This window comes from Notothenia coriiceps, unplaced genomic scaffold, assembly GCF_000735185.1.
Source record: "Notothenia coriiceps isolate Sejong01 unplaced genomic scaffold, NC01 NC01_scaffold00029291, whole genome shotgun sequence".
Classification (NCBI taxonomy): Eukaryota; Metazoa; Chordata; class Actinopteri; order Perciformes; family Nototheniidae; genus Notothenia; species Notothenia coriiceps.
The window spans coordinates 36,166-51,191 of record NW_011361992.1 but is presented as its reverse complement, the minus strand read 5'-3'; positions in this window follow the sequence as shown (position 1 = coordinate 51,191).

Sequence of the window (15,026 nt, the reverse complement as noted above, 5' to 3'; positions counted from 1 at the left end):
AAGAAGCTTGAGACCAGCTATTGACACCATAAACCCATTAGGAAGATGTTTACTGAGGTAAACATCAAGTGAGAAGTTGACATTTTCCCCTAAAGACTCATATGTACAATCAGGCTTTTTTTTTTCAAATAGTGGAGTTGCCACCTTTCATATGTTTGCTTAAACCATACACCAATTCTAAGAAAGACATGGTTAACAGGCCATTATGTGCATCATTATCTATTAGCTGGGACATGCTTTCTTCTTGGAGTCAAACGACAAGATTCCAGGTGCTTGCTAAGACACATCAGAGTGGTATCAAACGTCTCATCAAACTCTCAGAAATAATGTGAATACGCTTTTTTCCCCCCAATGCATGGCTATTCCTAATGTGTATTTCAGAGCCAAATTAGTTAGAGATGAAAAAAGTCCAACAATTAATCTTACAGTCAAAACGGTTTTCAACTGAGCACTGCTTTCATCCCATTCAAAATCAGAGCCAGGTTTTTCTCACTAGGATTTTCAAGCTTATTTTCAAAAAGTTAACCAAAAGTCCTAAAAGACATTCTGCATGTAGATGCATGCAGAATGTATTGAGAGGGGAAACAAAATGCACAATGATATTTTAATATTTTAGATATTTATTTAAATTACAAAATGTGTCCTGTTGTGTTATAGCACATCATCGTTGCTGTTTGACTACTTTAACCCTGATGAAATGTTACAGTATGTGTTTCCATATTTGGGATATGTTTCCCAGACTTGTGGTTTAACAGCAAATGCTAAATGCTTCAGAGGGACTCTGGTAGAGTGATACTGGGCCCTTCCCAGAGCCATTACTTTCATGGGGAACTGTGGTCCTTTCCTACCATTCCCTTCTCCATCTCACTTACAGTAACCACAGCAAAATTAGATTACAGGATGAGCTGGCAAGCAGCACCCCTCTCACCCCACCCAGCTCTGAGCCTCTCTCTCTCTCTCTCTCTCTCTCTCTCTCTATTACAGGACCAGATTGGTAACATGGGCTCATGGTCCAGCTGGCTCTGGCAGGCAGAGGAGAGAGAGAGAGATAGATGGATGGATGGCTGGTATCGGGTGTCTCTAATCTAAGTATGTGTCACTCAGTGGAGAAAAGAGCTGCACCCTAGCTGTTTCTGCTCCTGCTGTGGCTCCACTTGTAGTGAGGTCACGCCTCAGAGGCAGCGTGGTGAGCCAGCACAATATGCAACCTTCTGAAAATCTGACATTCACAGCGTGGGGAATTTCTCATCACTGCGGTGGCCAAGCTGATTTTCAGTCCAACAACATGTGCACTCACTGAGTGAGTGCAGGTTGTTGGAAATCACTATCAGGCTCTCAGTATGACCTGACACAGGTGGTTTTTGAGTTTGTGGTTGCGGTAGGGCTGAGGTAGCTGTTCAATTTTGAAGTGTACACATGTAAACACACACACCTGGGCACCTGGGATGACCACACCACACTGAGAAGGATGAGATCAGATGATCCAAACCGTTCTAAAGAAAATGATTGCGGTTGTCTTTCTACAGAGCCTATAATCAAAGTAAAACAGCTGTGTGTGAGCCAAGGGGAGGGTAACCAGGTTACAAACACACACACACACAAATATCAAACACACACACACACACACACACACACACACACACACACACACACACACACACACACACACACACACACACACACACACACACACACACACACACACACACACACACACACAGATACACCTGACTTACACTTTAAGATCCACTGTGTGTGTCACTCTATCCCAAAGAGCATTGCTGATTAGGTCATGGCACACATTTAACTGCTACTGCTTAAATGCTACTCTTAGTTTGTTGGTCAAAACAATTACACAATCGTCTTAAATATATCAGATGGACAGAGTTTTAAATTTGAAAAACAATCCCACAGTTTTTGTGCATGGTATAATCATTTGGGTGTTTGTTTTCAAATTGATACATCTGCAAAAATTGCCCTGGAATTGCATCATGGTGTTTGTTCAGTACAGCAATAGAATGGATTGACTGGATAAAATGTGTCATCTCTGAGTGCAATGTCTATATTATTAGCATTAAGAAGATTATGTATGTGTCGCCCTCAATGCCTTTTTTTTGGCATAAAGCGGTCACTGGGTTTATACAAAATATACTGTATAAGCCATGATAGCAGCGACCTTACATAAACCTCTACAGCTAAACTTAGATCACATGGTCAAAGTGCCAGGATTCTTATTTGTTCCCGCCTCATGGTATTTCAGAAGTGAACACCATCACAACAATTGCTAAAAACAAGAAACTCTCTGAGATGAGTAAACAAGAAACCCTCTTGAGCGAATCAAGAAGGTGACCCAGGTCAATAGGGAGAGATCTGATGCCAAATGCATTGATCAAAAGGGCTGGGGCTTTAGACGTGCCTCTTTACATAAGCTGCATTGAGGTGAGTGTAAAAGGCAAAGGCTAATTCAGGATAACAGCTCAGAAAGTCTCAGAGCCTCACCTAGTTTGCTCTAACAAAATGAAGAAGAAGTAGAAAATGAAAACAGTGAATGCACCAAATGTGTCAAATAACTTAAAAAATAAAACCTTCACATTTGTTATTACTCATTACAAACTATGGTATTTAATTAATTCAAGCATGTATTTCTCACTTATGCTTTTCTCTTTCATCTCATGGCTGCCTCTACATTCTGTTCATATTTGCTGGTTTACTGTGGCTGCCAGTCTGGCTGAGGTAGGGCAACGCTAAGTGATTTGCCAAATATGGGGAGCAGCCTGTAACCTCTGCGGGGTTGACACATTACTAACATAGCTGAGCTTATCCGTCCAGAAGCACATGTACTCAAAGCCACGCTAGGAATCCCAACCCAAAGCCCACAATCCTCAAGCGTGGAGCAGCAGGGCGGAAGGCATGACCATAAAAGTGCAGCCTGGAGAAGGGGAGATGGATACTGCTGACGGAGAGACATACAAATAAAATGTTTGACAGTTGCACACTATTTGCTCATTTGATCATGCAGTCTATGCTTTGCCCTGGCATTCAGACAGAGAGGGCAGACAGGGTGACCAGGTTAATTCAAGGAGAGATAGAAACAAGCATAATAAGAAGAGATAGACACACTTCACGCATTGAGTACATTCCAAATGCCATCACACTGATGTGTACGCACAGAGTTAGGCTAAACAAAGTAGTATCTGAAATAGCAACACTCATACTTACTCGCAGGGATTGTTTAATTCAAGCGCAATGTTGGAGCAGACACACATAGAAAAGATAGAAACAGGAAGACATTTCTCTTTGCGTATTAACTGTCACATCTTGAATGAACAGTGTGTGCAACCACGAAACAAAGATAGTTGAAGAAAAAAATAAACCACAAATATACAAGATGCAGACTATGTTAACGGAAGTTCATAGTGTTCTGGAACAGACAGTCAAAAGGTGTCAAGACAGCATGACATTTTTTTACAGAGGTTGAGAGAAGAAGAGAGGGAGGAGAGAGAGAGAAAGCGCAGAGTAAACAGAGTGATTGCCAGACTCGATGTTCTCAGTACACATGCTAATGAGAAACCTAGAGAGAGGCTGAGCAGCCAGGGACACGGCCTGCAATGACACAGGGAGCACAGTAGAAAGAGAGTGGAAGAGATAGATGAGAGGAAACAATGTCCGGAGATGTGACGGAAGGGATAGAGCAGAGAGAGAGAGAAGTAAAGTAAAGGCCATAGGAGGATCCCTGACAGAGGCCTTGTTTGCTTGTGCTGTGCCGTCACTCTACTGCAGGTCAGGGTTATTAGAGGAATGATGATGCAGCATGACAGCCACCTGCTTATGCACAAACAAGTTGACTCTCTTTGAAAACTGTGCAGACTACTTTCAAATACTCTCAAACTGAACACACACACATACACAAAATATACGTCCGCACGATAACAAAGGCATCTGATAACCTTGGTGATAGGGTTAAAGTTTGAATTGACCACAACATGTTTTCAGTTTTCCTCTATGCGTGTGGGGCCAACATGTTTTCTTAGTGAAAAACGTGCTCCTTGAACCACTAAGGTGTTGCATAACGTCAGAACTGGACTGACCAAGTTCTTGGCAACATATCATATATTTTGATGCCTTTACTCAAACAACAGCCTCGCTGACAGTTAAAAAACAAGCAGCAGCTGGCTGCATTTTTGCTTTTCGCCCTAACTGCCAGCAGCAAAGAGGAACAACTATATTCGGTGCGGCTGATAAACATTGATCTTGCATCAAAACAATGAGCTAGAATCATGAGCACAAGTACTGAGAAGAGTCTGAGTCCTTTTTCATACTTGAACATTTTAAAGTCTGCACACCCTAGGACCATGTGCAGAATTTCAATTTGAAATTCCTCCCAGAGGATGATTTGAGAGTGCAATTAGAATTTGCACAGGGTACAAAAGCAGGGAGACATGTTCTCAAGGACTTTTCAAGGGAGTGATGCAATTGCCCCACTTCCTTGCACCTCCTTTTTTTTTCTCGTAGCAACATACCATACTTAACCCAGTAACACATGGGTGCATGGCAACAGTGGTTGAATGCATCCCGCCTCCTCTTCCACTGTCCTGTCGCTTTACCTCTACATTTCCCTTTCATCATAAAGCGGACACCTTTGCAATATAAACAAGCCCCCTGTTTGTGTGGGTGTTTTGTCATTGATGAAAACAAAAATAAGCTCTTTTTGTTTTTGCCGGTGTTACTTAATCTGTAGGGATGGAGGAACAGGCAGAGTGAGAGAGCAGGAGAGGGGGGAAGGGGCTGTGCTGCAAGGCTTGAGTACCGGCCAATCAGAATGCAGGATTAGCTATATGCAGGCATAAACAGGAGTTGTTGCTGTTGGTAACAGAAATCTGATTGGTTGTTGGGAGTTCTTGCTCAATGGGATAGGTGTCTCAGTGTGTGTGTATTTTGATCACTGTTATGGATGTGTTTATCAGCTGTTATGTTATTTAATAACCTTGTTATTCTCCCCTATTCTGTTTTCACTTACAGAGGAGGACTTTATCCGTGGCTGAGGCCATACCATAGTAATATGTTATCTACCACGGAGAGCTAGATCCCCCCTGAACTTTGGTTACCTTTAGCTGCTAGCCTGCAGAGGAAAGGACATATTGCACTATCTTGGCTTCAGTAAACACTCAAAAAGGCTGGACGTTCCGTAAAATGTAAAATGTGGGGGAGAGATTTGACGCTGGAGGACAGGTCGTTGAACCTTAATTTGTCCATAATACACCTGCTTTTCCCACACTGATGTTAGACTGTTGTTTACTAGCAGCACAGTTTGGTTACTTAATAAAAGTACAAATGTATAGTTTAACATACATTATCATTGCTTGAAACAGGCAATGAATCATAGCCTACATAAGTTGTAAGGTACTGTATGCATATCCAAAAAATGAAGAGACAAGATGAAAAAAATCTAAACTTGGGCAGAAATCTGACAAAATATGCAGACCCTGTATTAAAAGCTCCCAGTGTTTATTTTGTTTGTGCAATGGTTTGATCTACCAAATACTTTTCCAGGCATTGCCAAATACAGGACTGTGGCTGTAAACTTTCAGGACAACACATAAGCAATAGCCTTAAGGCAGCAGAAAAACATGTAATCCTATAGGTTAGCCTCAGTGTGCCCGCACATAGAGTCAGCTTCTGTTTACCAGAATCACACGGAGACACGGCTGCACATGCCGCGTTTGTTTACATGCGATTCCTTCCTGAAGGGGCGGAGCCACAGTCCCACTGCCAATGTTGTTTTGGAAACAGTGCTTGCACAGCAGCCAATGGAAAGGCAGGGATTATGACATGTGTGTTTATGTGTGTGAATTAATCAAACAGTGCTATCTATCAGGCAGCGTGTTGACAGGGGGATATTTTTTAATCAGCTCACTCAAGGAAGAAAACACATTGGGCCATAATACCAGGATCAAACAAACACACGCCACTAAGCCAATTATATATCAGCAGTCTTATACCAATGACGGGTTATGAGGAGTTTATGTGTGTATCTGCCTGTGTGTTCTTTGTTTGTGTTAGAGTCTGGTTTGTTTGTGATACATGCTGAATATACTCCTTAAGATTTCTCTCATTGTTGTTATTCTGTAACAACTATTTTCAGAATGTTCATTGTATAACCTAGGTGCTGTGTAAAAAAGCTGTAATGTGTGTTTGTTAACGAGAAACTGTCCCAATAAAAAGAGTATCCTCGGTGTGTGCTTTTTGTTTGCACATGGGCGAGGGTACATTTGGCCATGCGTATGTTTTGTAATACAGCTGTTTTTATTATGACAGATGTTGATTAATGGTCCTGTCCACTGTTTCGGCTTCCTTTACCGTCAGGATCTAGTTGTTTTCCAGTTAACACCCACTTTATCCCTTTGAACACACACAGAAAACACAAGCTCCGCTGTCTAACCAATTAAAAATGTGGTAAGCTATTGTCAGAAGACAAACACAATTCAAAACATTGTTAAATATTTGCAGAGGTGTAAATATTGAAAGGTGTGTACATGTGGTCTGTATTTTTGTGTGTTTTTTCTTATTGTGTGTGTGACTGAAAAACGTTATACAGTAAGAGTCACGTGCTACCTGCCACAGGATGCAGCTGCAGCAAGTAAACAGCTGCTTCAGAATTGTATGTGAGAGTGTGTTTTGCAGTTTATTTCCTAAAAAACAGTGGTGTCTTTGTCATCTCTGTCTTTCCTTTGTTGCCTCTGTCTTAAATCCTCGATCAGCTCTTCAGCTGAACGTGCCCTTAGGGCAGGAGAGACATAATCTAATCAGTAATCCATGTTTTTTTTTCTTTCTTTTTGTCCACAGCCTGTGAGCGCAATCCCGTTTGCTTAATCACATCATCAGCAAAATGGACAGGCAGGTAACACTGGATTGATGGAGGAAAAGTTTATTTGGCAATAGCCCCCTGATGAGCAGGAGAGTCAGCTTCTTAAGACCTATTCAGCTATGTGAGTGACGGCTGACAGAGAACCAGGTCCAGTTTGTTGGAGAAAGGCAAACGCATGGACCTTGCAAAAGTTATAGTGAAACTATTGGGAAACAAAGAAAGGGGCTAGCCAAACACTCCTCAACTCTACCCAGCAACTACTGTACACTGACTCCGAGCCAAACAAACACAGGCATACACATGTGCTCACAGACATGGACAGGGTTGATAGGAGAGTAGCTACTCTCTCTCGGTTTGTGTGTCAATAAGGGTCTGTCGTTTTTTTGTCAGCTTGCATGAATGGTTGAGGCTGATCTTGTTTATCAGAAATGTGTCTGTTGCATGCCTGCATGAACTATATGCGAGGAGGAGGAAGTTTTGCATCTGCTGTTTGTCTTTAATACATAATGTGTTATTTTACAGTATCTTGTACTGTGTGCAGTGTGTGTGTGTATGGGTGTTCATACATGGGGGCTCCGTGTGGGCAAGCTTTATTCACAAGCCCCGAGCAGGTCACACTCTCACTGACGTCTGACTTGGAAAGTGACAAAGACAGACTTTGTTGCCTCTGTGGGCGAACCGAAACAACCCAGTCTTTGAGCATCCCGCTTTGAATTGCATACGCGCGTGTGTGCAGCTTGGTGGGTGTATGAGCGTCAGGGAACTTTAATTCCTACAGCAAATGATAAAATCCATTGCCTGATTTAAGACGATGATTCTAATATGAAGATACTTTCTTTCCTTTGTCTTTCTTTTCACTATCTTCAACACATTTTAAATGAACAATACCCCCCACACAATCTACAGCAGAGTTTGCAATTTCAGTCCCACCTGCCACCTCCCCCCCATTTTGTCATCCTCCACCTATGAAGGTAAGTGTATGTCTTGGGTGCCGTTTCAGCACACAGCATTCGTGCCACACTATGTCCTTTCAGCTCTCCCATCCCTCTATGTTAGCAAAGCCAGACATGAGTTGTCTCTTATTCAAATACAAATCCCCTTTGTTGGCGTAGATTCAAAAGCAGTGAATGTCTCTTCAAACACACCATAAATGCACGCACACACAAGTCCCCGAGGGCTTGCTTCCTTTGATCTGGATCTTACTCAGCCATAGACAGCGCAGCAGGTGTGAGGCAGCCGTCAGGTGTGCGATTAGTAGAACAAGGGTTTGTATATGTGTCATCAGCCATATGGCCTTTTAGTTGCTAAACACACACCTCACCTACCTCATGATCGCACTCAAGCAAATCAGCCTCCATACACACTCTCTTTCACGCTGTTTCCAAAGCAGCTGCAGTATTTAGAAAATACTCTGGCTGGTGAGCGTGCAACCAAGGGCAAATCACAGCAATGTCTTGGCTGGTGCTCTGCCAATCAGACGGCTGAGGCTGAATGCAATAACCAGCTGAGCCAATCGGGGATAAAGAGAGGATATAACCAATAGCAGCAGGAGACAGAAACAGAAGCAGTTAGAGATAGAGATGAACCAATGAGAACCTGCAGATTGAATCCATTGATGTGTTGTTTTGCTCTCCTCATAACTATTCTTTTAAAGTCAAACATGCAAGATCTTAATGCCCTTGCTTTGTAATCCTAACTTTATGGCCCAATAATACATAGGATACTCCAAACATACAATAAATGTGTATGTTGCAGAGCAAATCCTTCCAGTCTTTCTTTTATTTAAGTAAACCTGAAAAAAGACACAGGCTTCTTGCAGATGTTGCAAGATGATGAAATGACAGAACCTGGCAGAGCAAGCATTATGTCTCTGTTTTTCCTGCTTTTGACGGGTTGTGTTTACTGTTCTTTATAACTGTTTATATACACATGCTCTTTTGTTTGTTTTTGTGTTTGCATCTCTTTATGCTTCTGTATGGGTGTCTGTGTGTTTGCCCCAGGTCACCCTAAACTCTTCGACTTCATGGACAATAAAACCAAGAGGCGTGTCATCGACACACGTGCTGCCAACTGTTGCTGAGACACAAAGCGAACATAAAAAACACTTTACTAACTGTGAGGGCCCCCTCCTCGCGTCCATGGCACACTCCGAAATCATGAGCCGTACACACAAACACACCCCTTTCCTGGCTCCATTGTCCCAAATGAATGAGTGGAGGGGTATGAGTGTGTGTGTGTGTGTGTGTGTGTGTGTGTGTGTGTGTGTGTGTGTGTGTGTGTGTGTGTGTGTGTGTGTGTGTGTGTGTGTGTGTGTGTGTGTGTGAGGACAGCTGGCTCTCCTGGCTCGCCATCAGTAGCAGCTGCCCCAGCTCAAGGCTCAGGTGGAACGTGGCAGATTAGAGGAGGCTGGGGGTGTGCGTGTGTGTGTGTGTGGGGTAAGTGGGCCACACGTCGCCCTCCCAATGAATGGAGAAGACTCTATCCCTTCTTGTCCCATACCTGTGTCACCTTCATTTTTGTTTTAGGCATCTTTTTTTTTATGTTTCCTACACTAACCTCCCCAAAGAACCAGAATGTATTCCAAAAAAAAAGAAAGATAGGATAGAATGTAATGTAATTTTAAGTAAGATGGAAAGATAAAGAGATAAAGGAGAAGACAGGCGGTGAAAGTATCTGGCGACAGTCAGGCCAAAGACTAGACAGTGGGATGGAGACAGCGACAGACATGGAGAGTTTTGGGTCCCCGATGGGTGCTGAATGGGGGCCAGCTATGGTGGCTTAGTGACAGCTGTTAGTCCTGCCTATAGGATATCTGAGCCAGGCCCTTTCAAACATACAAGGCTGTGATGAAGAATGGAGGGGCCACATTTTTGCAGAGTGTATGTGCAAATGGAAAACACAGAGCTTTTGAAATTAATGAGTTTGGATTTGCGCCAAGGCATGAAGACTGGCACACTTCACCCAAAGGTTCCTGCCAATAAAAAGAGCATTCTGGCTAGACTGATGGGAGGGAGGGAGGGAGGGGGGAGGGAGGGAGAAAAGCTTCACCACCTAAAGAGTCGTTTATAGCCCTGTTTTCAACAATGTTGATTTATTGCAACACAATGGCATCCGCGACAGAGCCACAGTTTGTTGACACAAAGAAGTAATTCAGAGCTCCACAACAACTTGCTATGTATATTGCAACAAGGGGGACTTGTGCAAATATGTTAACCAAAAGCACCATTCTGGTGTTATCCAGCCTTTACCTTGAGACAGCTTGAAAAGCAAACAAAACTGAAGGTTGAATGCCTTTAAGCATGTAGTCATATGTTTGCAAAATCCAGGTAATGAAGATAAATGATGGAAAATGGATCAATAAGGTGGAATATTGCCTGAGAGATAGTATATAACACAATATAAATTACTTTATGAGACATCCTTCATGCTTTGTTTAAGTGCTTTTACAGATGCTAATGCAACATTGACTCCCACCTGACTATTGGATCTAGATTCTCTTAACACCCTTAACACTTCTATCCTTCTCTTCATTTTCTCTTACTCCTCCTTGTCCCATCTAACATCCTCCACACACACTGCAAACCCAATGACCCTTGTTGCCAAAGCAACATGTCAGTCTTATCCAGAGTGACAGCTCTATTGAGGTTGTCATTGTCTACAATTGTCTCCAATGACAACCAAATGCTTAATTAGGGTGAGGGATGCACCAGAAATTAGAACGACGGTTGATTCAATTACAGAGCCTTTGTCAGCTCTTTGTTCATTGTCATTAGCCGTAACGGATAAGTTGTGTCAAAACATAACTTCGTCAGGAAAATCAAATAGAGAACAATAATTATTTTTTAAATTTGAAAATGTCTTACATCAGTGTATTTGATCCCGCATGGGCAGGGAGTTCAGGAAAATGACTGCATGTAAATGCTGCATTCAGGGAATGCCAGAGAATGTGTTCAAAGTGATATCAACAGCAGCAACTGTCTGAGATGTCTGAGCGGATCTGGAGTTGTTCTGTGAGCATTGAGCCAATCAGCTGGATCAGCAGGACATTTCTGGCAGAGGAGAAACAAGATCTGGGATCATATGCACCGCTAAATATACAGGGAGTTAAGATTTACATCGCAACATCTAATTTTGAGTCATAATAAAGACCTGCATTTTTGGAAAATTCTATGAATTTTTCTTTTGTAGTATATCATTTAGTATGAACATGACAAAACACACAGTGATCACATTTTCATAAATACATGGCTGAAGTCCAGGTCATGAACCTTTTGCTGCTGAGTCTTCACATGACAGTTTACCATGCACTTAAGGTTTAACAAGTTTGGATCTTGAATCTTGAGGCTGTGGCTCAGTGGATAGTGTGCTGGACTTCAAATCAGGGGGTAGCAAGTTCGAGTCCCACTGCAGTCAGTATATTGTTGTGTCCCTGGGCAAGATATTTCACCAGAAATTGCTCCTGTGGGGATTTTCCACAGTACTGAATGCATGTAAGTCGCTTTGGATAAAAGCGTCTCACAAATGGACATGTAATGAAATGAATAGAGCATGATTCAAAACAGCTGCATCCATTGCATTAATCTCAGTAAACACATTAGTAAGTGGAGGTTAATTCAACGGTCAGCTGTCAGGAAAACGTCTGTGTATTTGGCAGATATAATCAGAAACCTTTCAGCAGGTAATTACAAAGTCAACAGGACACAGCATGTATTAATGTGCTTATTTATGCTGTTATGCACTCAGCTACATTTAAGGAAGTGCACTATCTGAAAAAGATAAATAAAAAAGATGTTTAGATTTGACAGCTTCAGTCACCTGGACCTGGATGAAAGTTAGAAGTGTAATTTCATTTTGCTGTGGTTGCATGAATAATCGCATTCAAATAAAAACTTGGAATCACACCTCTATGCAATCTCTCACTAACATGACCATTCTGCTGTATTTAAGTCAGCAGGTTCATGGGATCCATTCAAAGGCAAAGGGGGAAAACATCTATTGTTTCTCAAGTAAGAAAAAAACAAACAATTTGCATTATAGTTATCTATAGTAGGTTAAGCTTTTTGTATTTGTTGGAATTTAATGTAATTTATATTTTCCCAAATTGTTTGACCATATAATGGTATTCTTCTATTGCAACAACGTAAAAAATGTCATGTTAAAACTTTTAGAGATATGACAAACCCTTAAGCTGTCACTAAACGTCCTTCAGCGTTCTGATGAAAAGCTTCCCACTGCAGACCCCAGTAATGCCCCATTTAGCTTAATTGAATATTAAGTGCATTTCTCAAACTTCATGCCCCCTGACAAAACATCTCCATGTGTGACTTTTACTTATTATTATTTTACAGCAGCAGGTTGCTATGCAATGGAAAAGTGGAGCAGAATTTCAAGCAATCATTGAATTCCCCTTTGCTACCCGTGTCATCCCCTCTGTCTCCCCCTTTCAAATCTATCGCTGTAATAAAGAAATAATAATAATTATTAACATTATCCTTCAAACTAAACCCTGTGTACATAATAGACACACACAGACACACACACACACACACACACACACACACACACACACACACACACACACACACACACACACACACACCTGTTCTAAAAAAAATAAAAGGCATGCTTCAGGTGTTTTGTATGCAAACATACACATATGGATGTGGAGTCCTGCGCATGCGTAAACAGAATATACTGTGAGGAGTAATATTGTCATTTTGCTTTCTTATCTCCTCTATTTGCACTTACAACAACACACGCTGCATGGCTGATAACGATCTGTCTACCTCGCTATCTAACTCTGTACCTGCAGCTACCTGTCTGCCCCTCTGGTTTACTGCCGACCCAGCATACTGTCTGCAACTGCTAAAGCCCTGATTTAGCTTGACAAGTGTGCTAGGACCCCATCCCTGTATTTACAGCAAGTGGCAGAGTGGCAGAGGGGGGCCTGTCTTACCTGTTTACGACCAAGCCATCCATCCACCATCAACTATTTGTGTACCTGACTGTATGCTGACTGGCTGATCTAATCAGCATGACCCAACTGTCTCACTTCTGAAGACGTAATGACATCATGGGTGGAAAAGTACTTTGAGGGTAAAGGTGTTTACAATGGTGTGTATGTATGTGAGAGCACTTGAAAGCACAATAGGCATTTTTTCCGTGTATCGTCATTTAAATGTGGCATTTGCAAACAATCTGATCACTTACAGATTGCATAAATACATGGATAATGTATTCGTTGTCATATACTTTGACGACATCCCACTAGTCCTGAAATGTTTACACCTTTTTCCTTTACATTTCTTATGTAAGCACTTCAAGTGTACAGCTGTTTTGTGACGCACAACAAGGCATAGACAGACACCATGGAGCACACACAAGCACACAAGGATGCACAAACTCAATCTTGACACGCAGACAAGTTTACAGGGGCTTGAGGCAGAAATTGAGTAATACAACTTTTTATTGTAAGTCTGCTGCAACAAAGAAAAGTGCATGTGCCTAATGGAGGTCCTCAACCCAAATCTTGTGAATACATATACATGCAGGATATTATTTTTGATCAACTCGTCGCTCTCCTACGCACCTGTCTCACCAATAGAGGTGCAAAGTGTCTTTTTTTTCAGCTATAGAAAGATGAAACATTTCTGTATGTTCTGCATTTAAAGAAAGATAACTTTTCATCATTATATGAACTGTAATAATGCACACCCATTTGCTTTGAGAATATTTCTGAATCTCACAATGCTATTACATAAATGAATTCATTTTTCAATGAAAAGATGATAGAATGCGTCATAGGTCAGTGAGTTCAGGAATAACAAGTTCCACTTTTGGTGGGTGGTTTTTCCCCACTCCCAAAAGCAATACTTCATTTTAATGTACCTGCTGTGTACCTGTTTTTAGCATGTGTGCAGCACAGTACACATGAACACGTGACAGGTAAGTTCATGCAGGATTCAACACCATCCTCCCAAACTCCAGAGCTGGCTTCTTGCAGTTCAGGTATGGAGCGTTTTGTTTACTCTGCCATATCTTAGAAACACTCAGTATTTCTCAGATAGTGTTCGGGTTAGGGTGTGAAACTGGATTCCGCATTGGCACACTCTCACACCCAAGTAACAGTACACTCAACCAGTCCAAGTCAGACCCTGAGCCCCATGGCGGAAACTGAGACAGAGGAGAGAAGAGGTGAAAGATCAGCCTCGCACTCCTCTGTGACATGAGGCTGTCCGGGCAGACGCCCTAATCCTCAACCCAGGGGGGGATTCCAGTGGCCTTTCCATGGGTTAGCTACCTCTGCTTAGGGGAAGAAGTCGAGTGTTGAAGAGAAGAGAGAAGGTGAGGTGTTACATACCTGTGTGAAATGTGTTCTTTCGCAGAAAATAGAGATAGGCTTGAATGTTGAAGTGTGTATGTGTTTGATGTGAGGAAAAGGCACATTGAGGTGAGTTCCAGAGAGATCAGAGGAGAGGTTGGAAAGTCCAAGCTGACTCACCACACTGTCACCTTCACAGAAAGCAGAGACCCTGCAGCAGGGGGAGAAAGAGAAAAAGAAAGAGAAAGAAAGACAGACAGGAAGAAAGACAGTACAAAGTAAGACAGGCTGCAAGCACGCCGTCTGACATGCCAGCTGAGGTATAGGTAGTTGTGTTCATGTTTGCTGCCAACTCTCAATCCTGTCTGCTGCTGGGAGCAGCCACACTGCAAGAGCTTTTTTTTGCTTTGCAGAAGAGTGTAAGAAGTTTGAGGCTTTGAAGTCTGAAAGACAGAGAGAAAAAAAGATCTTAAGGTGAACAAGTCCTTTGATAATGTGTCAGGGAGTTTTGGTCTTTGTTAAAATGATGAGTGAGTTAGAATAACTTTAGTGACCTGGTGTCATCTCCCTCCACAGCGGTAGCATACAATGCTTTTGTCTGAACTCAGCCCTGTCATTGAATCACTTTTTGGATATAGATTAGTTGATGCATTTGAGCTTTGGAAGATCTTCTCTGAGTGAAAAGACAACAAAGAGATATAGAGTAATCCCTTATCAAATGATACATTTACTGGAGGATTAATCACATTAGAAAGGCAGATAAACTTAACATCCCTAAATACCCCTCTGCAGCACAAAGCAAAGTAATCTTGACACTGCTGTTGGAACACCATCACACAT